Source organism: Equus asinus, chromosome 15, assembly GCF_041296235.1.
Source record: "Equus asinus isolate D_3611 breed Donkey chromosome 15, EquAss-T2T_v2, whole genome shotgun sequence".
NCBI lineage: Eukaryota > Metazoa > Chordata > Mammalia > Perissodactyla > Equidae > Equus > Equus asinus.
Window position 1 is genome coordinate 1,122,352 of NC_091804.1, and position 23,757 is coordinate 1,146,108.

At 53.9% G+C, this 23,757-nt stretch overlaps 1 long non-coding RNA gene across 6 annotated transcripts in view; it reads left to right on the top strand.

The window, feature by feature from the left end:
* The window catches only part of LOC139040290 (uncharacterized), a 31,935-nt gene extending 9,199 nt beyond the window's left edge, over positions 1–22,736 (top strand). The window contains exons 3-5 of one of the 6 annotated variants that reach the window (XR_011494506.1): positions 890–9,071; positions 9,782–19,878; positions 22,294–22,736. This is a non-coding gene — a long non-coding RNA (uncharacterized lncRNA). Of the gene's footprint in view, positions 1–889; positions 19,879–22,293 lie in introns of all 6 variants that reach the window. The other 5 variants (XR_011494503.1, XR_011494504.1, XR_011494505.1 and 2 more) reach the window with 5 other exon arrangements.
* The last annotated feature ends 1,021 nt before the right edge of the window (positions 22,737–23,757 follow it).

The following is a 23,757-nucleotide window of genomic DNA, read 5'->3' on the forward strand; positions in this document are numbered from 1 at the left end:
GTGAGGGTGTTTCTGGATGAGATTAGCATTTCTTTTTTTCAAGATTGGCGCCTGAGCTAACAACTGTTGCCAATCTTCTTCTTTTTTTTTCTGCTTTTTCTGCCCAAATCCCCCCAGTACATAGTTGCGTATTTTAGTTGTGGGTCCTCCTAGTTGTGGCATGTGGGACGCTGCCTCAGCGTGGCCTGACGAGCGGTGCCATGTCCACGCCCAGGATTTGAAGTGGTGAAACCCTGGGAGCCCATGAACTTAACCACTCGGCCATGGGACAGGAACCGAGATTAGCATTTCAATTGGTAGACTGAGTAATGCAGATTGCTCTCTCCAATGTGGGTGGGCCTCATTCAGTCAGTTGAAGGCATGAGTAGGATAAAAGGCTAAGTAAGAAAGAGCTCTCTCTGCCCGAGTGTCTTCCTGCTGGGACACTCATCTTCTCTGCCTTCAGACTGGAGCTTACATCACTGGCTCTTCTGCTCCTGGGGCTTTGGACTTGGACTGGAACTGTGCTGTCAGCTCTCCTGTGTCTGGACTTAGCCTTCATAACTGCAGGGGCCAGTTCCTTATAATGTATCTCTTTACACACACGGACACACAGACACAGATACACGGACACATGGACACACACACTCTATTGGTTCTGTTTCTCTGGAGAATGCTGACTGATAGATTTGTGCACGTGTCTGTGCCTGTATGTGTCTGTGTGTGCAAGCGTGTATTGTTCGTGTGTTTGTGTGCTTGCATGTCTGTATGTGTTTTTGTGAGTCAGGGTGAAAGGCTTTGTGTATGTGTCTCTGTGCGTGTAAGCATGTGTGTGCACAGGTGCATATCTCTGTGCATATGTGTAATTGTGTGGACATGTGTGACGTGCACTATTTGTGTCCCCTCCAAGGCATGCCTGACTGCTTCCGGGTGGTGTACTGGGTCTCATCCATCACTCGTCCGTCCTTCAACCCCTTGCTGCTTCAGGTGCGGCCCCTGGACCAGCAGCGTCAGCATTCCCCGGGAACCTGATGGAAATGCAGACTCTCGGGCCGCACCCCAGACCTTCTGAATCAGCCTCTGTGAGAGAAAGCACCTCTCGTCCACACCCAGATAAACATACCTACACACATTCACACTCAGACACATATAAAGGCTGAAACAAAGACAGACTCCCGGACACACACGCATACACACATGTGGGGCCCAGGGATCTGTTTCACAAACTCTCCAGGAAAATCTCTGGCCTCTAAGGTTTGGGAACCCAAACGCTGACTGAATTCATTTTGTCACTCCTCATGTCCTCTTTTCTCACTGGCATGCGTCGTGTCCTTCTGACCTCCATGCTGCGCCCACTGCTTGGCCACTCGTCATCCCGCTAGGTGAAGAGCACGGGTCAGCCACTAAGTGGGCGACTGCAGGGCTCCTCCTTGAGAGCCTGCTCCCCAGGGGGGTGGGTGGATGTGGCGGGAGGAGGGGCGGGCCGGGGACGCCTGGCGCGGGGAAGCCGAGGCCGTGCCCCAGAGCCATCTCTCTGCTGGTTCTGAGGCCATTGAGTCTGGTGTTGCCGGAACCTCTGGAGTCAGGACTTCTAAAGCCTGGCCCGAGTGGCTGGTGAGCCTTCTGTGTCTGGCTTGGTGGGCAGGAAGTGCTGTCCGTGTCATTTGAGGAGCTCCAGACTTCTGGACCTCGGCAGTGACAGGGTGGGCCAGGACCCCTTCTCCTCAGGGCATCTCCTGGGAGCGCCTCCTGCCTCCTCTGGGATGAGAAAGAGGGATGCACAGGCAGCCGGGTCTCCCTGACTCTCCTCTGACCCTTCCCTTACCTGCCACCCCATCTCCTGCAGCTCATGGGTCACAGCTGGAGGCCACCCAGTCGGGCGCTGCACACTGCACATTGCCACGTGAGCCTCCGGCAGGCCCTACGCTCAGGGTGCTTGACTTGTTGCCTCCACGGTGGATCTCTTTTCAATTTGAAAGGAAAATCAGCGAAGCATACCCCGTTATTGGGTTAGTTTTCTGCTGCTGCGTAACAAACAGCCACACGCTCAGCAGCTTCCAACAGCGCACGCTCCTGACCTCACAGTGGCCGCGGGTCAGCCTGTGGCACGGCATAGCTGGGCTCCCTGCCTCAGGGTCTCACAGGCTGCAGTCCAGATGCCTGCCGGGGCTGAGGCCCCACTGAAGGCGCCACTGGGCAAGGATCCACTTTGAAGCTCACACGCTCATGGAAGGCTGTCAGCTCCCTGTGGGTTGTTCTTAGCCACGTGGGGCTTCCCAACATGGCCACTTGCTTCCTTAAAGCCAGCGAGGGAGAGAGAGAGTGTCCTAGAAAAATGAGGTACAGTCTCATGTAAGGTTATCACAGGGGTGACCACCCATCACCTTGGCCATATTCTGTTGTTCAGAAGCAAGTCACAGGGCCCATCCTCAAGGGGAGAGGACAGCCAGGCCCAAGTACAAGCAGTGGGCATTGTGGGAGCCCCCCGAGAGTCTGGCAGCCACACTTGCTAAGTAAAAGTCAACACACACACTTAACCTCTTCACTGAGGACGCCTCCAAAAAACGGCAGCCAGGCAGCCCTGAGCACCTCTCAACGCAACTTCTCAGCAGAAGGGACCCAGCCGACCCAAAGGAGCGGCCGAGTCCAGGGAAGGGCAGGAGACGGGCAAGACGAGCCAGGATGTCTCGGCTTCCCAGAAACCCGGGAGACCACCCAAGACCACTGTGGTGCCGTCAAAAGAACATGGGAGCCAACCCGAAGAGGCTCCCACTGGCCCCAGCAGACGATTTAGCATCAGTAAGAATAATGGCCACAGGGCATTGAAGCACACCAAATGTTTGTAACTGGTGAGTTTATGGTGATACTTCAATGATTGTAACAATGATACTCCCTCTATGTCCTCCAGGGCTGAGGGCTGTGAGGACAGTGGCGTTCCTTCTCTGAGCCGTAGCCAGTGCCCCTCACTGAGCTCTGAGAAGGAGGAGCCAGTGTCTAGAAGTTTCCGCACAGAGGAAGCCCTGCAGCCTCCTTGACATGCAGAACGCTGTGTTCTTGAGGGACAGTGAGGGTGGGTCCCTGGTGCTAGCTGGGGGACGCTGGGTGGGTCACCAAGCTTCTCCAAACTCCAGTCTCCTTGTCTGCTACAAAACGAAAGAAAGAAAGAAAGAAAAAGAGAGGCATGACAGTGTTCACCTCTTAGGCTTCTTGTGGGGTTTAGATGAGATGACGTGAAGGAGGGCATTATGAGTTGGGAGATGGCCCAGAGTGCTCAGTGACAACAGGTTGTTAGGTTCTCATCCTCAGAACTGGAGTAGCGTTTCCCAAACTGTTGGATACCAGGTGTGCACCTAAAAGTTTCCTTGCACAAATATGCACGAGGTATGTAGGACTTCTCAGAGCCTTTAGAAAGCACGTCTAGTGTGCAGACACCCAGATTTATTTGCAATGGCAAAATGGAGCCACTTCTGCCCGAGGTGTCTGCGACCATCATATAGGGCTTGGGTTTGAGGGTTCTAGTGTGGGCAAGGTAGGGGGCCATGGAGACAGGTGACAGGGCAAGGCCAGGAGCCCAGCAGGGAGCTGTGGTTATAACCTGCAGCAGCCTGCCCTGGGGTTTTGGGTTCATGGAGGAGGCGTTCCTGGAGGCGGCCACTAGGAGGGCTGCTGCCACTTTGGGCACCAAGCAGTTGACCCTGATTGGAGGGCGGGCGGAGGGGGCGAGGCAGTCCGTCCTGGGGCCGGCGCCTCTGCCGGCGGCGCCTGCGCGTGTCCCCGGCTCGGGGAGGGCGAGGGCGGCAGAGGATCGCAGAGCCTCGCGGAGGAGGGAGCCGGCCTCGGAAGGAGCCTCGGGGGTGTGCGTCTCGGGGGTGAGTGTGTGTGCAGGGGCGTGTACCTCCTACTGGATGGAAGAAACACAAACGCTGGTCGTCCCGGAGAGGCATCACATGGGCTTCTGAGACCTTTACACCCTGCTCGTCCTTCGTGTTTTGAAGTCAGTGGTGGTCACCCGAGCGGCGGGCTGGAGGACGCGGTTTGGTCCGGTCCGTCTGCGAAGAGCGCAGCGGAAACGTTTCCCCAGGGCTATGGCTGCGAGGAAGGCTCGGTCCCCACGGCGGCGCCGCGCCCCGAGAAACGAGCCCGCTCCCCGCCTCTGGGGGCGCCTGGCTCCCGCCCTCCCCCGTTCTTGGACTGCTCCAGGTCCCACGCTGCCTCCGGAACAGTCACGGGGCTTTCACGGTCCCTTGTCCTTTCTCAGGAAATGCAGTCTGTCTAAACCACAAAGCTCTCTGTGGTTCAGTTTTCAGGGAGTGGGGAGAACCTGCAAATCTTGAGGGCCTGGGGCCCTTCACACTCACCCTGCTGGGCCTGGTCCTGGAGAATCTTGGCACCTTGTAGGAGTGGGGTTCCCTCACCTAGTGCTGGGCAGCAGCCACCTCAAAGCTTCGTGGTGTAAACCGACAACCACTCTATTATGATCACACATTCTGTGGGTCAGCTACCGTGTGAGGACAGCCTGTCTCCATAAAGTCTGGGGTGTCACCTGGGAAGATCCGAAGGCCGGGGCCTGGGATCATCCAAGGCCTGCTCACACCCACGTCTGGCGTTGATGCTGGCTGTTGGCTGGGCCTCAGCTGGGGCTGTCACTGGAACACCTCCACGTGGCTGCATGGGCTTCCTCACAGCATGGTGGGCTGGTTCCAAGAAAGATGCTCCCCTGGAGTGTCAGGGGAAGCTGCATCATTGTTATGACTTAGCCTTGAAAGTCGCGTAGTGTCACTTCTGCCATAACCACAGACCTACCCAGATTCAAAGAATAGGAAACAAAGAAGACCTCCGTCAATGGGACCGTGTCACCATCACATCATAAGAGCATGTGCGAGGGACATACTGTTTTTGGTGTCCTTGGAAAGTGACCTGCTTCATGTGGGTCCAGAAAGAATTAGGGTCTAAATCTCCCTGGAAGGCACCCTGCCTGCTGACTTTCCTATCCAGTGCAGGTGCCACCTGCCTGCTGTCATGCTGGATGTGGCCAGGGGCAGGGCAGTGGGACAGGGATGCTGGCCCTGCAGCCGAGGTGTTCGAGAGGGACTCCCACCACTGCAGCTCATGGAGTGGGTTCTGCTGGTCTCATGTCAGCTCGTCAGCTCGGTCGGTTCAGAGGTGGGCAGGTGACTGACGGAAGCTCAGACAGAGCCCAGTGAAGGACCGTGCTCTGTAGTTGGGGGACGAATAGCTGTCTTCCGCTTCTCCACCCTGCTCCCCCTTCCTCCCTTCTTTCTCACGTCGGGGTGAATGAAGCAGCACGCAGCCCCCAGAGCTGCCAGTGGCCTTGGCACACGAGGACCGCTCGGCCGAAGAGGAGGCTGTAAGAGAAGTGTGGAGACTCAGGCGGGACACACCCCGGGGGCCAGCCCACAGGAAGCTCACAGACTGCTAGAGCTTCCAGTTTCGAGTCCCATAAATTTCCCTTCTGTTTAAGACCGTTTGAGTTGGGTTTCCCAATTATTTTCTTTTTCTCAGCATGAAACTGCCCAAGTGACACAGATGGGAACCAGGTTTGTGGCTGGGTCAGTAGCCGGTGGCCAGCAGATCAGGGAGGTGGAAAAGTAGATAATGCTATTGCCATGAGAACCGAGAATCTTTCCAGATTGTCAGGTGACGGAAGCCCAGATCCAGGGGCGGAGCTGGATCCAGGGGCCCCAGGCGTGGCCAATTTTCAGCAGACTCACATCAGGTTGGTCCTTGGAAGCTGAACACAACCTGCCTTACTTGTTGCCAGTGCTGTGGCATCTGCCCAGAGGTGACATAAAGGCCTGGCATGGCTTCTGACATCCTATTCCTGCGGTTGCCAGTTAAAATACAGGGCACCCAGCTAAATTTTAAGCTGGAAGAAACAGCAAATACATTTTTAGTATATCCTAAATATTGCATAGAATGTACTTACGCCGAAAATTATGCATTATCTGAAATTCAAATTCAGCTGGGCCTTCTGCATGTTTCTTTGCTACACTGGCGGCCCTCTCTTTCCATCGCCTGGTGGACTTTGCAGAAGGACGGAGTTGCCAGTTCTTTACACGTGATTCTTGCTTGTGGAATGGGGAGCTCTCAGCCCAGGACTTTGGAGCTCGGGGCCTGTGGGTCAGCCTGGTCACCTGACCACACTGGCCAGCCCCTGGGTTCTGGTTTGGTCACCAGAGCAGGAACAGAACCCGGGACTGACAGGAAGGGACGAGCATCCTCTACTCCTCTCGCCTTGCGTTTTGCAGTAAGACGTGTCCTCAGAAGCCCTGATAGACGCTCTCCTGTGTGGGCCCCAGCCTCTGCACCAGCCCGGTGGCTCCGGGAGGCTGGACCCCTGCTGGGCTGCTCAGGCTTCCGCTGCGTCATCCCAGCAGTGACTCTGAGTGCTGCTACTTATGAGGGTTAACCTTAAGTTATTCTGAGGAGGACAGCAGCCTGTCACTCAGACCTGGATGGGTGTCCGGAGACCAGAGCTCTGCCTACAGAGTGGTCTGTGCCTGCCCTGACGGAGTGACCGGGTGACTGAGGCCCAGGCCTGAACCCCAGGAGCTCACCTAGAGGAGAGATGGGCATCACTCAGCTGGCCAGTGCCGTCCAGCAAGAGCTGAGGGTGGCATTGCTCACTCTGCCTGTGCTGCCTGGTGGGCATCGCAGGCCCCACCGCAGGACCAAGGGGGTCATTCCCACTGCAGCTGGGAGGGTTGCCCTTGGCTGAAGGGATCTGCCTGGGCCAAGGCCATGCCCTTTTCCAGGGGCAGCCTGAAGCCCCTCAGCTCATGGCAGGACACCTCTGCAGGCCCATGGCCACTCCAGAGTTCCAGCTGCTCTGATTCCCCGCCTGGCTCCTGCTTACCTGGTGCCATCTCATTCACTCCTGGGGAACTCACCACAACAGTGTGATGCACAGTCTCCACAGAAGGGATATTTAAGTTGGGTTCTGATGACTATGTAAGAGTTTTCTTGGAAGGAAAGGAGAGGGGCAACAGCAGAGGGAACAGTGTGAACAAAGGCATGGCATGCAGGTGTTGGGTGCTCCTTGTTAGGGCATTTGTGCTGCTTCCATGTGGCCGCAGCTGGGGGCAGAGGAGGCCACTCTGGGCCTCGTCATGTGGTCCTGGATCTTTGGGTCATTCTTGGAGCTGCCTGACCCGAGAAAGTTTTGCTCGAGGGTAACGAGTATGCTGCTGAGAGAGAAGTTTGTTCTGCAGTCATCAGCGAGACACACGTCCAGGGGCTGTTTAACGTCCCCCTGCAGAGCAGCAGCAGCCGTGTGACCTGTGCACTGGCGTCGCGAGAACGGAGGCCCAGGTGTAGATTTAGTCTGTGTCCCCCTACATCGTCCTCCCCCTGCCCTGCTGAGATTCCACCGTGAGCTACAGACTCCTGAGTTGGGTTTTATATCCAAGGGCTTTGAGGGTAACCTTTCCTCCAGGGGTTTGGAGTTGGGACTCTGGGCAATTCCTCGAAGAGGCTGGGACCCGAGGACAAGGAGGAGAAGGCACAGGGCAGGATGGCTGGCTGCCCAGAGCCTGGTGCAGTCCCAGGATGGGGACATGGGGGCTTCTGACCACCGAGCGGAGGCGTCTCTCTGACCCGTCTTCCCCTTCACGTCTTTCTATCCGAAGCCAGATTCTCTGCTCCTAAGGATTCATGTGATTACGGTAGGCCCCCCTGGGTGGTCCAAGGTAATCCCCCCACTTCAAGGTCCTTAAGCACATCTGCAAAGTCCCTTTTGCCCTATAAAGTGCCGTATTCACAGGTTTCAGGGTTAGGATGTGGGCATCTCTGGGGGGCCATTACTGTGTTGGCCACAGGGTGTATCAGGGAGAGGAAGACCTCCTTCCCCTGCTTCTGAGCTCTCGGCTGGCCTGAGACGGGCCTGCCCTGCGGCCTTGCCAGGTGGGCAGAGAGCTGGTGAGGCCTCTGGGGGTGGCCCCATGGCTCAGCTGACTTGGAGGCCCCGTAACCATAATCATCCCTCGGGCAGACCTGGTACTAAGTCCCCAAGAGCAGACCCTGAGACAAAGGTTGGAGTGTACCTAGCATGTGTGGGAGGGTGCCAGTGAGAGACACATACACTGACAGACAATGGCCAGACCATGACTGCAGGCTGCAGCACCAGCCAGAGAGCCAGACCTCAGCCTCTGCAGCAACTGGCCCGATGGCCAGGCTTGGTCAATAACTGCCAGCTTCCCTAATTTTTGTCCCCGCGTCCAACTTAGCATCAACCAGAAGAGAAAGCCAGCTGTGCCCCCTGACCTGTCACAGGAGACGCTCCACTCTAGTTGCCGGCATCCGGTGCTCTCAGGCACCCTGATCCTCCCTTTTTCCATCATAAAGCTTTCCCACCCCTGGCCTGCCACATGCAGGTGATGCTGGCTGACTCCCAGGCTGCCGGAAGCTCTGAGTAAGTGGCTTTTCTTGTTCTCATCTGGACAGCCTTTGTTTATCTGCACACCAGGGGACGTGGGTGGGGGAGTGGGGCAGGCAGGCAGCCTGCACGGTGGGCTAATGAGTAGGGTCCTGCAGGGCCCCGGGGAGTCTCAGAGCTGGTCCCCTGGAGGGGGAGGAGGCTGCTGGGTCCTGAGCTGAGGGCTGCCCCCGCGGGTTGGTGGTGGCGCCTGCAGCGTCCCTCCTCAGCACCGAGGTGCTGGGCTGCGGGGCCCAGGGCGCCTGCCTCCAGCCCGGGGAGCTTCCAGGGTGGGGTTCTTGGTTCTTAGTGTGGCCGCTTGTCCGAATAGCCCTGCAAGCTTGGTAAAAATGCAGACCATCTGTCCCTCAGTGAACCCCTTCTGTGGATCTGGGGGTGGAGCTGGGAATGAGCACTTTAAAAGCTCCTGGTACACCCTCAGGCACAGCTGAGTCCATATGCTTCTCGGGCAGACCGCCCACCTGGCACACCTGCCCTGATTCGCCTTTGTCCACAGGTTCCCCCCTCGTTTTTCACAGAATCGTTGCTGATTTAAATGGTTGGAGATGGCACTCCCGCCTCAATCCCCATTCTGCTCTGAGGACCCACTTATCACCTTGTTAATTAAGTGCCCTGGGTGGATCTTCTCTTGGCGTCTGTAAGTCTCGGGTGTCATTCATTTGGCTTGATGCTGACACGGAACGGAGGATAACCTATTTCACTGGCTTTCCTTCCTCCTTAGTTTCTGTAGCCCTTGTATAAAATTTCCGGATTGTAGTTCTAGGACCCTGAGGTGGTCCCTCTGGAGGAAGCCCCTGGTGTGGGCGAGTCGAGGCCTGGGTTCCGTGCTTCTTGCCCCATCCTTAGTGACCTTCTCTGCTTCTGCAGCTGAGCCTGCCGAGGAGTTCCCCTGGGCACCTCTGGGATTGGCCAACCCAGGGTGGGCTGGATCTGCACATTGTGTGTGCGGCAGGTGTGGGTGCCAGAGAACCATGGATGCAGGATCCCAGGATGGTTGTCAAACTCAGTTCTTCACTTGATTTCTTCTCACAACTTCTTTTCCAGAGAAGTTGAACGAATTGTTCAGTGGATACTCATATACCCACCTCCCAGATTCCACAGTTAACTTTTTCAACTTTTGCTTTTTCCATCCATCAATGTGTCTTTTTGGTTTTGCCCATTACAAATTCACTGCCCTTGAGTTGATGCTGAATCCTGGGGATCCCACCCTGCCCAGTGACTGCTTGGCCTCTATTTAAACTCTCCTGGAGACGGGAAACTCAGTACTGTTACACTTCTTCATTCTATCTGCTCTGGCTGTCACCAAGCCCCCTTCTGTGCCAGGGCTCCAATGACAGTCTCTCCCAGGTGTGACCTCTCCAAAGAAGGCCTGGGCGGGAACTGCCAGTCAGAGGCGCTGGGGCTGTTGGCGCCCGGGGCCGGGCCTGCTGCAGGACTTCCCCATCAGGAGGCCTCTGGCGGGTCCGCGAACGGGCATTTCCGACAAGCTCCCAGCTGAGACTGCTGCCGTGTGTCCAGGACCCCAGAGAATCGCTGGCCCAAGCTCACACAGCGACTGGGAGGCACGGCCACCCCTCGAGTAAGTGGAAGGTCTACGCTGGCAGCCGGGGTCTTGGGCGTCCTTTTGGAACAGGTCTGGAAGTGTGCTTCTGGCCTGAGGATGCCAGCCTTCACCCTGAGGGAGGCCACCCTGCCCTCTCCTAGGTGGCCCTGACGCCTGGCCGCTGGCCGTGGGGGCAGGGTTTTCCCTGTGGCGACTTGTTCTCCTCTGTGTGTGGTGTTTGGCAGGCTGCCTGTCTCCTCAGGGCCCGGCTCAAGTCGTCCTCCCGGCTTCCTTGTGGCTTTCCTCTCTACCTGAGTGTCCACTGGCTCTGCTGACCCTCAGGACTCGGGATCCTGGCCAAGGCCCCAGAGGGAGGTGTCATTATTAGACGTGGATGAACTGTCACACACAATAACCTTTCTTTGCCCAGTTTATTTTCTCACCACCCAAAGCTAAAATGTTGTGGACAAAAAGCAAACATGTCTGTCCAAGAAGGCCCTCGTCTCTTTCTGTAGACTGGGGAACGCTGTCTTTCATACTCCACGTTTCCAATTGTCATTAAAGAAAGAGTAAACTTGCATTAATTGTCAATGGCTTATTAGTACCTATGTAGCTGACCAGGCTGGGGATGAGTGTGAATTTCATTAGTTTCTCCATGCTTTGGGGTTTGGCTCAAACTCTTGTAAAAGCTTTAATTAACTCTTGCCAGTGTCAGTATGTTTTATTACTTTCCGTGGCCCACAGCCTTCCCCGGTGACTAATTTACTTGGAGATTCCTACAGCCGTAATGAAGACAAGTGCTTTGTGCGGAAGTGGAGAGGATTAAGTCACTTTATTGGCTCTGGCTCAAGGGCAATTCCTCTCCATCAGAGATGATAATGGAGGGCTGCTCTTCTCTGGGGCTTCGAGGGCACGGATGTGGGGTCTGGGACTCGAGTTCAGGTCTTGACCATTGCTTGGAAGCTGTGGAGTGTGGGTGTGTCGCCCCTGCCTGGACCCCCTTTCCCTCCATTTGAAAGCGAGGTCAGGACTCTTGTGGGGGTCGTCTTCAGGACCACAGGTGGATATGGAGCTGCTGACTTCCATTGGTTCGGTAGGCTGCGATCTGTAGCTGCCTGGCCTCAGAGTGTGGGAGCAGGAAGCCAGCTGTCATAGGGGTAGCAGATCTTGTCAGCGTGTGGGCCCTCCGGTGGCCACCTGCCCACATTCTGCCACACACCCAAAGGTCTTTGCATCTCTGCTCACAGGACAGGAAGGGTTAAGGGGGCAAAAGCCCCACCCAGGAGGGGTGGGGGCTGGTGGGTGAACACCTCTCCAAGGGGCACCTTCCCCAGTCCCAGAGCCCTAGCAGAGGGAGCCAGGGGCCTGGCCAGGAGGGCCACCAGCCAGCACCTTACCTGGCCTCTCCTCCTCAGTTCACACCCCTCGTCGTGCTCCCTGGGAGCACCAGTGTAAGGGGCGGAGGTCTGCAGGGTGGGGACTCCTCAGCCTGCCATGGCTGTGTCCCATCTCTTGGCCTGGTGGTGTAGTGGTTAAGTTCAGGCACTCCACTTTGGCGTCCTGGGGTTCACAGGTTCGGATCCCAGGTGCAGACCTAACACCGCTTGTCAGGCCACACTGTGGCGGCATCGCACATGAAACAGAGGAAGATTGGCACAGATGTTAGCTCAGCAGCAATGTTCCTCACACACACACACACACACACACACACACACACACACACAGAGGAATATTATTCAACCATAAAAAAGGATGAAATCTTGCCATTTGTGATAACATGGATGGACCTCAAGGGCATTATGCTAAGTGAAATAAGACTGAGAAAGACAGACAGAGAAAGACAAATACTGTATGATCTCTTTTATATGTGGAATTAAAAAAACCTGAGCTCACTGATTCAGAGAACAGATTAGTGTGTGCCAGAGGTGAGGGGCGGAGGGGGGTGAAGTGGGTGGAGGGGTCACAGGTGAGAGGAGGAGCCCAAACACTTGGTAGCTTGTCCACTGTGTGACGCATACTGTTTTTTTTTTTCTCTATTTTGATGAACATTTTGCCATTTTTTACACTGTACCAGAACAAACTGAATTATGACTTATATTTCACGATTTGGGAAACTGAGTTCATACACAATGTTAAAATTAATTTATTATGAAATTTTACTCACACACTGAAGAGCATCTAAACCACATGGACCGTATAAAGAATAAAAACAAAGCGAGCACCTGTGCAGCTAAGACTGAGCCCAGGCTATGAGTGAGCATTCCAGGGCCCCGCCCCCTCTCCACACTCACGTCCACTCCAGGGACGGTCCCATGCAAAAAACCCCTAAAACAAAAAAACAATATATTTTTTTCTTTGACCATTGTGTTATGCCATTTTAAATTTAATTTAAGGCGGTGCTACCTCAGAAATATTTGTGTTAAAAAACAGACATAGGAAATAGAAATGAAGTAGAAAATAAAGCGTTGCAAAGCAAACAAGCTCCCTGCCAAAGCCCCAGCGCATTGGTTATCCCGCTGAGGCCACAGAGAGGGATTGGAGTCATTTTTGTCGGTTGCTGCTTACTATTCCAGAAAATGCGTCTGACAGTTTGACCAGGTCTCTCTTAAAGAGTTTTATCTTTCTATTTGCTGGATGTTCCGGTTGTGTCTTGCTGCCTCAGTTGGTGCCGGGAAAGGAGCACACGAGGCAAGCCAAGGAGCATGTGTGCACAGGCCCGCAGGGCGTGGCCCTTTCTCTTGTGGGGTCAGCACGAGGGCGAGGTCACTGGGTCACTGAGGGCGTGTATTTTGAAACTTGCTATTGCAGATGTCTTCCCCAGAAGGCTGTAGGAATCCAGTCCCAGCACCCCCAGCAGAGGGCGAGGGTTTGTCCCTGAGGCTATAAGCACTGGGGCTGTTGCTTAACTTTTCCCGTCTCCTAGGTAATCAAACTGCTGTTTATCTCACAGCAGACCGGTCGTGCTGCTCTGTGAACTCGTCCTAAAAACTGACATTATCTGCATGATATTTTTCTGTTTAGAAATGTTCTTTTTCTTTATTCTCCCCCTTTTCTCTCCAGCATTCTCTCTTGGTCATCTTTCTTGTCATTCAGATGACATGTTTCAAACAGTTCCCGGGAGATCCTGGGTTCTCGTTCAGCTGCTTTTCTCCTCTGTTTCCTCTGGCCCCTGAGCCCTGCTTGCAGGCAGCGTGGCTGCTTGGCGGTTCTCTGGGAGTTCAGTCTCGGGGTTTCTGGATAAGATGTTTTTTTATGATTGGCACCTGAACTAACAACTGTTGCCAACCTTCTTTTCTTTTTTTTCCCCTGCTTTTTCTCCCCAAATCCCCTCAGAACATAGTTGTATATTCTAGTTGTGGGTCCTGCTAGCTGTGGCATGTGGCATGTGGCATGCCGCCTCAGCATGGCCTGACAAGTGGTGCCATGTCAGTGCCCAGGATCCGAACCAGTGAAACCCTGGGCTGCCGAAGCAGAGCGCGCAAACTTAACCACTTGGCCATGGGGCTGGCCCTCTAGATAAGATTTTTATCCCGGATTGCTTTATAGGAAGCTTTTCAGTTTTGTAATTGTGTCCAAGTATTCTGAATGTATTTTCTTTGTAGAGCACTCATCCTGGCTGGGATCAAATGCATCTTGATTGAGTCTGAACCGCCCTCCATGGTGACTGAGCTGGTTTCTGAGCATTTCTTCCCATTGGTGGTTTTTGTTGCTGGAGAGCCAGGCTCCCGGCCTCTGTGGAACCAGCGCCACCCACTGCAGTGCTGTTATATCCCAACCAGCAAACAGCAGGGTCTCTGTGCCCTATGGGGGAAGGGCTGCCACTTAGATTACCGTCAGCATGGTGTGCACCTGGGGACCCACGCTGCCTTGTCCAGAGGAAGAGGGACGTGTCAAGTGTGAGCCGACACGTGCCCGCAGGCCACAGGCAAGTGGAGGTTTGGGATGGCAGAAGCGGCTCTTCTGAGTGCCTTTCTCCTCCTCCTCAGCTCTGGAGAGCTTCTTGAAGAGCTGGAGAGGAAACCAAATCACAGATGTTTTATCTTTCAGTTTTATTGAGATATAGTTGGCATACAGCACTATGTAAGTTTAAGGTGCTCAGCATGACTTGACTGATATATATTGCAAAGTGATTATCACAGTGTTTCATTAACATCCATCATCTCATATAGGTTCCAAAAAAAAAGAAAAAGAAATGTTCTTTTCCTTGTGATGAGAACCTTTAGGATTTACTCGCTTAGCGACTTTCCAATATCCCATACGGCAGTGTAGCTACAGTCACCACGTTGTGCATTACATCCCCAGGACTGACTTATAACTTGAAGTTTGTACCTTTTGACCACCTTCATCCAATTCCCCCACCCCCCACCCTCCTCCTCTGGTAACTACAAATCTGATCTCTTTTTCTATGAGTTTGGCTTTTTTTTTTAGATTCCACATATATGTGAAATCATACAATATTTGTCTTTCTCTGTCTGACTTATTTCACTTAGCATAATGCCCTCAAGGTCCCTTCATGTCACAAATGGCAGGATTTCCTTCTTTTTATGGCTGAATAATATTCCATTGTATATATATACCACAACTTCTTTATCCATTCATCCGTTGGCAGAGCCTTAGGTTGTTTCCATGGAAACAGAAATGTTTTTCAAAGAATTGGCACCTACATGGAATCCTTTAACATTCTCAACTGTCCATAAGAGTCTACACATCAAATGAAAGAGCTGAGAGGAACTACGCCTCTGTGGCATTGCTGTCATCTATCTACCTACCTACCTACCAATCTATCATCCATCTATCCATCTATCTGTCTACCAACCTATCATCCATCTGTCTATCTACCTACCTACCTACCTACCAACCTACCATCCATCCACCCACCTATCTAGCTATCTATCTACCTACCTACCAACCTATCATCCATCTATCTATCTATCTATCTATCTATCTACCTACCTACCAACCTATCATCCATCTATCTACCTACCTACCATCCATCCACCTATCTAGCTATCTATGTACCTACCAACCTATCATCCATCTATCTATCTATCGACCTACTTACCTACCAACCTATCATCCATCTATGTATGTATCTATCTATCTATCTACCTACCAACCTATCATCTGTCTATCTATCTATCCATCTATCCAGGATCTATCTAATCTGTCACTCTAAGTGATAATGTTCTATGTAGAAAATTTGAATTATTATGCGATGGAGTATAGTCAACATGAGAAAACTTGCACATAATCTCACTATCTACAGATAATCTCTCTTAATATTTTTGTGGTTTTCTTTCAATGATACACACGCACATGCATTTATATATATATTTCAAAATTTTATATATATATTTAAAATTTGGCTCATACTGTATAATGCAGTTCTCTCTTACTTAACAATATATTGTTAGCATTTAACCACATCATCAAGTATTCTTTAAAAGGTAATTTTTAGATAAACTTTTTATTGAAGTATAATACGCACACACGAGTGCACACACCATAAACACGTAGCTTAAATGATTTTTCACATGAAAACGTCATTTTTGTACTATAAAGTAATCTCTTGCATGTAACTCATTTGTGCAGCCCATTGTTGATAACTTTTCACAATGGTGGATAGCTCTGTGGTGGACATCCTTGTGCACAGATCTTCCAGTCCATCTTGGGTGACAGATTTTTAATTGAACACACACAACCGATGAGAACAGGCACCACTGTCTTTCGCTTTGGGGACCTGGGACCCGGGACATTTAGACAAGGGCCCACGTTCATGTGCTACTTCTGCAGGATTGGGCTTGTGTTGCTTTGTGAACGGGACGCAGGGGTAAAGAGCCACAACTGGCACGACTCAGGGTGGTGCAGTGGCTGGTCATCTCAGGCAGCAGCCGCCCCTCTGCCTTTTATCTGGGCAGCCATGTCCCTGCCTCGGCGGTCCAGGGGGACATTACCGTCAGCCTGCCTCTGACACAGGCCCAGTGCGCCGGCTGAGGGCATGGTGTGGGGTCCTGAGCAGGGCCTGAGCTCAGCTGACCTTTGCTCCCCAGGACAGCGCTGCTCCCGTGTGAGGAGGAGGAGGGGCCACGCCTGCATGGGGCTCTTGTGGCCTTTGGGTGCCTGGAGGAGAGCCCGGCCCTCCACCTGCCTTGGACGGGGTCTTCCCAAGGCGAGGGGCTGGGGGACTCTCCAGTCCAATGGTCGGATTTCTCTTCTCTTTTTGCCAGACTGGCTGCTTGCCTCTGTCCCTCCATTCCTCCCTTTCTTCTTCTTTTTCATCTTTTGACTGTTTCGTGGAAATGCAGGCTCTGAGGAAATATTACCCCTGCGCTCTGAGGTCAGTACGGGGCTGTGGAGACCTGAAACAGAGACTGGCAGGTGTTCAGAGGGTCTACTGCCGTGTAACCAACCACCTTGAACTTAGTGGCATGCAACAGTGACCATCACCTCCTGCTCTTCCCTCTCAGGACCTGGGTGGGCTCTGGTGGCGGGTCTGGTCCTAGGCCGCTCCAGGTCGCTCCTGCGACTGGTTGGATGGGGCTGGAGGGAGCAGCGGGAACTGGCCAGCAGCTGCCTCATTTCTCCTGTGTCTCAGCCTCTCCGTGGGGTCCTCGGTATGGGGCCGCGTGCCTCCTGAGGGGGCTCCCAGAGGTGTGGCCTGTGCCTTGGCCAGCATTGGCTTGATGCGGATCCACAGTTCCTTCTGAAGCGGGGAGTGGGGAGGACTTGAGGCGGAAGTGAAGGCTCCACGATGTGTGTCAGAAAGAAAAGGTGAAGGGGTAATAAACCACGCCCAGTAAGGAATGGTCATGACCTTGGGTGCAGCAGAAGAGAGGGAGCGAGGGCCGTGCAAACTGGGGGGGCAGGAGGCAGAGCTGAACGAAGCATCGAGCACTTTCTGGTGGGAAGTCTGACGTGAAACACAAAGTTTCCGAGCTTTGACTGTAAGTCCTTTCCACTTCACCACATCTTTAGCAGAGTCAGCCATAGATGCTTGGGCCTGGGGGGAGGGTGTGTGTGTGTGTGTGTGTCTGCATTTGTGTCAATTTGTATTCGTGTGTGGTGTGTATGGTGTGTGTGAACACAGTGTGTCTGTGTGTGTGTGAATGTGCGGTATGTTTGTGTGTGTATTTTTGGGGGGTGTAGTGTGAGTGTCTGTGTGTGTGCACGTGTGTGCCCGTAAATGTGAACAAACATGGTGGCCTTCAGACAAGATGACCCAAGGAGCAGAGGCGGTCAGCAGAGGCAGGGCTGGTGCTGGAGGCGCCTGAGAAGGTCTGCGGTGGATCTCTGGAGAGCCGCTGAGGAGGCAGGACACTGCTGAGGGCTGCACTGTGGCCGGTGGGAGGGGGAAAGGTCAGGAAGACAAGCTGACAGAGGCAATATGGAACCAACTGGATGTCCACAAGGGCTGCTCCATCCCGTCGGTGTCTGTGTGACAGTGGCGTAGGCCACCGTTTTCGAGGCGTACAGGTTGCGAGTTTACGGCTATGTGGTTTCCTTTGCATGGCAGTTCTAAATAAGGATGGAAGGTCAAGGTCAAGGTACGCTAGGGAACTAAGCTGGTTGAAACGGCTCTATGTCACTTCTCTTACAGGTCCCCACAGGGTGGCTCTGGAGGAAGGTGCCAGCCCTATGTCGGGCTCCATCACTCACCCTCCGTGAACCCCCTAAGCCTCGCTGTAAAGTGGATGAGATGCCCACTCATGCAGGCTCTTGTGAGGACTGCCACAGGGTGTGTAAAGCCATATGCCAAGTCTGCCCCGTTCTTCCCATGAGGACTATGGAGATCTAGCAGCCTCAGAGGGGCCCCCTCCCCTGAGGGGCTTAGCACTTCCCAAGCACACTTCCATTCAAGGGAGAGAATCCCAACTCTAATTAGCTTAGCAAAGAGGAACTTACTGGGAGCTGGGGATCTCTGTGGGGTGCCGGGGGGTCTTAGGGACCGCCTGGACTCTTTCTGTGAGGACAATTTAGAAAGCATGCCCTCCATGCTACTGTCACACAGGGAGTCCTAACACCATCCGATTTCCTCGGATGCAGGAAGATGCAGTCCCAACAAGAGCTTTGCAGAGCTGGTTTGTCTGAATCTGGCTCCAAACGAGGTTCCCTCACTGAACGCCTGTGCTTGGGCTGGCGCCGGGAGCACAGCAGCAAACACACAGGGCGCTGCACACTGCCCAGGGCTCTGCTCTTGAAAGGGGCCTGCACACCCGCCTTCGATTTCAGAGTACCCAGTGGAGGCAGTATCTACCGCCCCCTGGGAGAGACAAGGTGGCCATGGGACACATGGGAAACACACGTCTCCAACGTGACTCCCAGGCTCTGTGACTGGAGTCCTAGCATCTTCATGTCCGAGAGGATGTGGGGGTCGGATGACCCAACTTCCCTTCCACGATATTTCCAGAGTCTGGGTTGCCACCTTTGGTTGCCAGACCATGTCTCAGTTTGAAGACCCTCCTTTTGTTGAACTAGACGCAGATTTGGTTGCTCCATGCTGAGCTTGGTTTGGGGATTGCTTTCCTTGCCTGTTGGTCAATGTCACTCCTAGTGGGGGCCCAGGGCTATCTTCCCACTCAGCAATGAGGCCCCTTGGGAACATCCCTCCATGGCCCCGACTCCTCAACTCTGCCCTGCAGTGTCCCTTTCTCACAGACACAGACGGTACCGCAGACGGAGGGCTTGCTGAGTCTGTGCCCTTCCCAGGAAAAGCACTGTAGCAAGGGGTTGGGAATAACGACCGCAAGTCTCGACCTCAAAGCCCCTCTGGGCTGAGAAACCACAGCTGCATGCAGTTCCTGTTCTGGGGGTGAGGAGGCAGAGGCCCACAGTGCCTCCCACACAGGCTGTGCGGACCCCCGTTCACTGAGCTCTGATGTCTGCCGCCCCTTCTAAGCTCTTTAAGCTCATGTCAGTCCCCATACCATCTCCACCTCGTGGGGTCGGTGCTCTAACTGTCTCCGTTTCATGGCTGTGAACACCAGGCACAAAATGGTCGTGTAACCTGCCCGTCATCAGCGAGTGGTGGCAAAGCAAGATCTGAACCCAGGACATCCTAGTCTGTGCCACATTCCTCCAGCGGTTGCTGTGGGCTCTGTCACGTCATCTTCTCCTCTCCGGTGCCTGCCAATGCTCCACCCCTGAGGCAGCTCGTGGGCCCTGGAGGTTTTGGGATTAATGGGCTTCACCTTTGTGCAGAGGGCAGGATTAGGTCATGTCACATATGTGCATGACTGGGCCCTGCATTCAGTAAGAAACAGAGGGCGGGCAAACTGACAGTTCTCAGAGTTTTGGTGTCCTGCAGTTTACCTCATAGGGTGAAAATCATCCGTGTGACTCCTCCCCATCGTAGTGCTCCCTGCAGGAGAGCCTGGTGGGTCCCGAACTCAGAGACTTCTTAGATAATCTGGGTCCCTGAGACAAGAGTGCTTGAGCTTCCCTCCTCCCTCTGCAGACAGAGCACACTGCAGCCTTCCCTGCCCAGCACAGCTCGCGCTGGGCACTGACTGTGTGAGAGCAGCTCCCTTCCTTCTGCGTATGGCTCGCATTATCCTCCGTGCAGCTGGTGGGTCCAAATCCACTTTCTGAGGGAACCGCTGCCAAGTTCAGAGGGTGGGTGAGACCAGGGTTGCACCCTGCTGAGTGCAGAGCTCCCATGTGGCCCAGGTCACTGGCCCTGCAGCCTCACACTCCTAATAACTGGTTGTGGGGCTGGGAGGCATGAGCAGCACTGCCTGGAGACTGAGGGCCCCATATCTATTATTTCAGAGCTGGAGAGAACCTTCGACCAGCAGTTCTAGCCTTGAACATGTGTGCAAATCAGATGCAGATCTTGTTAGAATGGATTCGGATTCAGTGGGTCTTGGCAGGACCGGGATTCTGCATCTCTGACCAGCTCCAGGTATGGCCGAGAGGGCTCAGGGCTGGTGCAAGATCTCACAGGGGCTTAACAGGAGCCCCCAGGAGCTTGAGGGGTCAGGTGGCATGCATGGAATCTGGGGCTCTGTCCCCCGGCCCTCTCCTCTCTGAGGCTGCCGGGATCGTGGCTGGGCTGGCCTGTCCTCTGAAGTTTGTGCATTTGCTCTGGAGTTTTGGCTGCCCCCGGGTGCTGGTGGGGCCACCTGCGGGACGGCAGCTGTGGGCACAGGAGACTCCCCGTGCACCTCTCTTCCTCCAGTGTCAGTGCCTGCTGGCATCTGCCTGCCCTGGGCGATTGACTTTGTATTTTGTCCTGAGGTTATGGTTGTAGTCCATGGGCAGGTCTGTCTAATAGGAGCTTGCTTGGCCATCACCAGAATGGGGTCTTGGATGTAGGGGACGCGTCACATGGCCTAAGATGCACTGTTATTTTCCATATGAGTAGGTATCATCCAGCACCCCTGGCCTTACTGTTTCTGACCCGCATTCCATTGCACATCCTCACCCCCCACCTTTCTCCCTTCCTACACTCGCTCCCTCATTCTCTTTCTCTCAAAGCTGCTCTGCACCCTCCCCACCCCTTACACTTGTACATTACCCCGGCAGGGGCGAGGGCCCAGGGCCAGTGGTTCTCACACCTGGGCTACACCCAGAGTGACTGCGTCAGGCTCCCTGGGGTGGCCTCGGGGTCTTGGAGAAGGGCCCCAGCAAAGGAGAAACTGTACCCTCTGCTTAGTGGCCCTTTCAGGACAGTCTAGCTGGCAGACTGAGAACTTCGCGAGAATGGCAAAGTGAGCCTGCACTGGGCCGCAAAAGGCAGAAGATGCCACCGCCTCAGACCTGGGCCTGAGAGAGCAAAGGCCTGGCTTTCAGGAGGTTGTGCTGGCTGTTGGAATTTTGAAAAGCCCCCCAGCTGATTTAACCTGCAGCTAGGCTTGTGAGAACCACAGCTTGGGACCATCAGTTTTTTGAGATTTGCAATCTGCTCAGCCTTGTTCAACCAGCTTTGCTCACATCACCATCCCCAGTCCCAGCTCGATCTGCCTAACACTGGCTTCCTCTTTTCCTTCTCAGAGTCTCTCTAGTTCTTAAATGTAGTGAGACTTGAGGGCCGTGCTCTTCGCTCCAGTGATGCATGTACTCTTGAACACGTTTGAGCAGCTCTCCTGTGCAAAGGGCCCCCTCTCCAGGTTTTGCAGCTGCCAGCCTATGGTTTGGGCCAGGCATCTCTCTCTAAGGGGGTGGGAGGGCTGGCTTGACAGCAGTGCTGGTGCTGATAGAAGCACGGTGCCTGGAGGGGCCACTCCTCGAGGTTCCAGCACGCAGGAAACAGCAGTGGGCCAGAAACTAGGAGGGTGGGAAACTGCGAGCAGGTCCCAAATGACCAGCTGGGGAAACTGAGCAGGCCGCTCCCGGGCCGGCCTCTTTACGCACGTGCTGAATGCAGCAGGTCACCCACGAGGAATCTGCCATTTCTCATGCTGTATTAGTTATGTTCACACTTGATTTTAAAATGTTACTCTTTTTATTGTGATTACAAAAGAAAATTGTTCAGTGCACAAAATTTGAAAATGAAATCGTAGATCAAATAAGAAATGTGAACTTGTTCACCACCCAGCGAGAATCTCTGCGAGGGTGTTGGTACATGTCCTCCTAGTCCTTGTGTCAAAATTGAACCCTGCACAAAATTCAGTGACTTTGCAACAGCTCTGTGAGGTTGGGGGAGTAGAGAATGCTGTTTGGGCAGGTTGAGAAGGCAACCTGAGGGCAAGCGTGAGGGTGAGGTGTGTGCGGTGATGCAGGTGTGTGCTCACTCGACTTTGGGAGACATACGATCGACCACCTGTGGGCTAGTGTCCCCGCGGACTTGCAGACACACAGACTCTGACGTGGTGGTCTGGGGTGGGCCTGAGGCTGTGCCTTTCTAACCGGGTCCCAGAGGACGCCCTGCTGCTGGCCTGTGGACCGCATCTGAGTAACAGGCACTGGAGAAGATTGAGGCAATCCCGCTGACCTGCGTGCTGCAGACTCCTGTGGTGCCATGGCGTGAGATGGGGAGGGGTCATGTCTCCTTAAATGTCTGCTCTAGACCTTTTAATACAGAACTTGCAAAACTTTATTGTGAAAAATGTTCCATGTTCCATTTTATGGTTTTCAAATTAAAATACTGTCTCTCTGGGGAAGCCTCTTCATTGTCAAGGATAAACATAACATGTCACTCACCCTGAAGCACCTTCTCAGCTCTGGGGCACTTGTTTGCCCATTTCTTGGGGAGGAGTGCACCTGTGACCCAGGCTGGGCATGATACCGGCCCTGATATCGGTTTTCCCTATATTAAACCCAGCACAAATGGGGTTAAAACCACAGCGTTCATCCCCTTTCCCTGCTTACTCCTCAGCTTCCCGGCACCAGAATCCATCATCCACCACGGAGGCAGACACCCAACGATATCTACCTGGAGATTTCCTTATCTCAACATCCTCTTCCCGCAAGCAGCCTCACAGGGCCAAACACAGGCTGGTGGGAAAACGCTGACCAGCAAGGCCACAGGCTCCCCCTCCCCACAAGCTCACAAACTCTAAAACCCCTTGCCTCACATATTTTGGAGAGACAAGACGAATTTGAGGGCTCACTTGTCTCCCTGCTGATGTCACCCGAAATAAAAGAGCTTTCCTTGCCATAATCTTGGTGTTGCAGTTTTATTCAGCCCCTCTTGTGTGGCAGTAAAAGAATTTGGATCTGTGTCCAGTAACAGGCAGCCAGACAGCATTCTCTCCCACGGGCCTTCAGACAGCCCCTGATCTCCAGGGAGGAAGAAGGAATGAGGCTGCAAAAGAGAAACTGTGGTTTTCCGACTTGACAAAGCAGGAGAGTATCTTTTATGTCCACGGTGAGCCTGGGCTTCACGGCCGGCAGCAACCTTCCCCACCCACCTACTGGTTTGCAGCCCGGCACTGTGCAGTCCCTTGGCAGCCTTGCAGTGGCAGGCACCCACAGCCTCCTGGATGGCTCTGCAGGAGCACGAGCTGCGAGGCACAGCAGTGCAGGGCGGCTTCACAACAGGGCTGCAGCGTCTTTTCTCCACCAAAATAAATTTACCCAGAGAACATAATTACGCTGCCAAAACTACTCTAAGCGGCCTGAGGATAAGATGAGAGCATCACAAAATGGAATGAAACAGTTGGTTTTATCTTAAAAAAAAATCTGGAGAATTGGAAAATGGCTTGAATGCACAGCTGTGGCACTTCCCAGAGCCTGGGAAGTGGGAGCTGGCTTGTTGTGAGCATCATTTCCTGTCCGGGAGCCCTGTAGCCTCTCGTGGCAGATTATGCGAGGTTTGGCTAGCTTGTCTCCCGCTTTTTGATGGTGACATTTTCAGACTGGTGGAGGGAGAGCGACCCCGGGCCCGCCCTAGTTTCTGCAGCAGCTTCCCTGGGAGGGAATCTGCTGCCTGAGGTGCTGCTCCCAGGCCTGGGGAGTGGGTGCCGTTCCCTGAGGACCCTGCCCTTCTGAAGGGTCCTCCCTGCTCCTCGGGACCCCGGGCCTCTGCCTCCTGCTCTCCTCGGGAGAAGAGGTTAGGCTGGAGGACACTTGGGCTTGAAGCCAGCCACACTGGATTTGAACCCAGGCCCCTTCATTCTCTAGTGGGGTGACATTGGGCAATCATGAGACCCCTCTGAGAACCTCAGCGTCTCACTAGCAGGCGAGACGTGCAGAGATGTGGCCGGGGTCACTGAGACACTCTGGTGTATAAAGTGCCCGAGGACAGGCGAGGGGGGCAGGGATTTACCCAGGAGCCTCAGACTTCAGAGTCTGATGCGGGCCAAGCCCCGTGTTTCCTCCTCTGCCCCAGAATGGGTCT